We start from the raw sequence: 3,361 nt of genomic DNA, 5'->3' as shown, positions 1-3,361 counted from the left end.
AACACACACACAGACACACTCTGTCTCTCTCTACCTCACACACACACACACACACACACACACACACACACACACACACACACACACACACACACACACACACACACACACACACACACACACACACACACACACACACACACACACACACACACACTGTCTCTTTCTCTCTCTCTCTCATATATACATACAAACACTATATGTAGGCCTATGTAGTTATAAACTCTTTAGACTGTTAATGATTAGTGCTTTTTTAAAAGTTTGTGGGTAAGAATCGTGTAAAAAAATCCCTTATTTTGGGGATGGATTCCGGGAAATCTCCCTTATTTTCAATGTTCAATGTTGACAGCTATGGGTTTCATACTATTATTATTGTTATTATTATAGTATATTACATTATTATGGTACATTATATTATAACCCCAAAAAGGGCAAGACCATAAAGAGACATCCGAAAATTAATTTATTGCTATTTTCCATCTTATTAGGACACATCTTATACAATGTCATGATTTTCTTTTCTTTTTTTATATTAATGTTTGTATCGCCAATGTTTGGCAATGTGTATTACAATTATTACATTTTAGAGACATTTTTAAAACATTTATCCTCTCATAACTTGAACTAAACATTCTTTTTAAAAATTCTGTTGAACAATAATGCCTATTTGTGAATATATCAGCCTACTGTATAATATTTAATATGCAAATTTCTAGGGCCTATAAATTATCAATTTGAACAAAACTTTGCTGAAAAAAACTGTTGTATACAATCTTCTTGCCTCCCGTCATCTGATTGGTAGTTCATACTTTTTTTTTATCAAATAAAGTATTTTTATAAAGTAAATGTAAGATTTTTCTGTTAAACTTTACTGGACTGAATCAACTCGGGTTTACTTGATTATTCAAACATCATTTTCAAAATTCTTTTAAAAATATTTAATGTTAATGTTAAATATTAGACACGAAAGGCTTTTGGGGAACTTTTAATTATCATTATTTTGCAATGCATATATGAGCCATAAAAGCCATTTTATATCCCTAAAAGGGCAACATATCCCCTGAGATAAAAACATTTATAGACAGATTGTGAAAAATGTAAAAATTTAATTCAGAAAATTTCAACATAATCTTACAACAACTTTTTAAACATGTAAGCCCGGTCCAAATATTGTAAACATGTGAAATATATCAACTTTTATCTGAAGCTGAGTAGATTTCCCACAACAGGTGGTCATGTTGTTTTTAAATGCTGCCTGCGAGCTAAACAAAGAATGAACAAAGTCACCAGATCAAAATACTCACAAAAAACACAATTTTCAACATGAAACCAAGAAATGAGACATACACTTTCCCTGCCTTTTCCCACGGCCTCTCTAATGTTTGTATCCCCCAGAATACAAAAACAATATAATATAATATAATATAATATAATATAATATAATATAATATAATATAATATAATATAATATAATAAAGTTTTGTTGGCTTTGTTGTGCCATTGTATGGATTTCTTTACAAAATCTACCTTTTTTGGACCTGATTGTGAAGGAAAAGCAGCCAAGAAGTGTTCGGCACACATGGGAACTCTTTCAGGAATGTTGGAACAGTATCTCAGGAAGCCCAGAACAGGAATCTAGGTTAGAAGTGAACTTTTTTAGTCATCAACTTTTTAAATCAATATATGTATGCAAGTCAAGGCAAGTCACCTTTATTTATATAGCGCTTTTTTAAATACAGACTGTTTCAAAGCAGCTTTACAGATGGGATAACAGGAAAATAATGCAACAAAGTTTGTTTGCAGAAGAAAATAGTGTCATAGTTCAGCTTGATGTTTCATTTTTGTAGTAAAAAAAGTTATTTTATATAGCCGCTCTGGAGAAAACCTTGATGTCATCGTCCAGCTCAGTTCAGTTCTCATATAATGGTGTCAATCCAGGCAGATCAATAATATTGTTGAATATTAAATTAAATGTCCCCATGTGCAACATTCAAGTAATAGTAAGATTATGTATAATATACACAGCATTCACACACATATTGCAATAATCACAAAAGTGGAGTATGAAGGCCTGTTTGTCAGGTGATTTGCAAAATCTATTTAAAAAAAAGATGAATACAAACAATCATCAATATACCCAAGCCATATAGAGGAGGCTTGCGCTTTAAGGATCACAGTGGTTTCTCTGGTACGGAAAAGTACAAGTAATCTCATATTTCACAAATAAATACTTTATTCTTTTATTTGGGGGATGTTTAAGTATTTTTGAACTGTACAACAGAGACAACATTAGGCTTAGATTAAAAGCTCATTTTAGCTTTTGGTCCTCTGCCGAGACCCTATGGCCAGGTTCAACTCCCCATCTTCCGAACACAAATTAAGATATTTTTGATTAAATCTGAAAGCTGGATCACTCCTCCATAGGCTTCCGAGGGATTGAAACTTGTTCGCCGAAAAGTTATTAAAGACATTGTTAAAATAGTCCAAGTGACTACAGTGGCTCAATCTTAAGTTTATCAAGCGACAAGAATACTTTTTGTGGGAAAAAAACAAAAAATACGACTCTATTTCAACTATTCATTTCCTTCTCTGTGGGTCTCGAGTCAGTTCACTAGTGTAACAACTCTTCTGTGTTGTAAGTCACACGTAGGCTCACTATTGGCCGACGCTGGTCATGTGTGTGATGCGTGTGACGTACAACAACAGAAGCTTACGCTGTTATACTAGTGAACTGACTCGAGGCCCACAGAGAAGGAAATGAATAGTTGAAATAAAGTCGTATTTTTTGTTTTTTTTGTGCACAGAAAGTATTCTCGTCGCTTGATAAACTTAAGATTGAGCCACTGTAGTCACTTGGACTATTTTAACAATGTCTTTAATAACTTTTCGGGGAACAAGTGTCAATCCCTTAGAAGCCTATGGAGGAGTGATCCAGCTCTCAGATTTAATTTAAAAAATATCTTAATTTGTGTCCCGAAGATGAACGAAGGTCTTACGGGGTTGATCAACATGAGGGAGAGTAAATACGGACAGAATTTTCATTTTTGGGTGAATTATCCCTTTAAATTCCCATAACCCATTGCTTGGACTTATTATGCTTTATTACTTCCAACTGTCTCATTAACCTGTTAACTATATAATCCCTGTGTTTTCATTCACTCTTTGCCAAGTCTTGTTATTGTTACACTGCATTTCTGAGCACTTCCGCTGGTTTCCTGTATTATGGTTCTGATCTTCTGCCTGGTTTCTTGGATTGCCCTGTGTTTTGACCATTTGCCTGATATGTGGATTACGATTGTGGATTACCCCTAAAAAGCGGCGTTTGGGTCTTCTAACCGTGTGTCAGAGCAGTGCGTAACAG

The 3,361-nt window shown here is 34.0% G+C and overlaps 1 long non-coding RNA gene across 1 annotated transcript; it reads right to left on the bottom strand.

The window, feature by feature from the left end:
- Positions 1–1,086: 1,086 nt before the first annotated feature.
- LOC143733182 (uncharacterized) lies at positions 1,087–1,680 on the bottom strand. Its single transcript, XR_013201286.1, has 2 exons — positions 1,528–1,680; positions 1,087–1,262 (listed from the first exon to the last, which is right to left on the bottom strand). It is a non-coding gene; the product is annotated as an uncharacterized LOC143733182 (long non-coding RNA).
- Between the last annotated feature and the right edge of the window lie 1,681 nt (positions 1,681–3,361).

This window comes from Siphateles boraxobius, unplaced genomic scaffold, assembly GCF_051911475.1.
Source record: "Siphateles boraxobius isolate OS27281-9 unplaced genomic scaffold, OSU_SipBor_1 92, whole genome shotgun sequence".
NCBI classification, from domain to species: Eukaryota; Metazoa; Chordata; class Actinopteri; order Cypriniformes; family Leuciscidae; genus Siphateles; species Siphateles boraxobius.
This window is presented reverse-complemented; position numbering and strand designations above follow the sequence as displayed.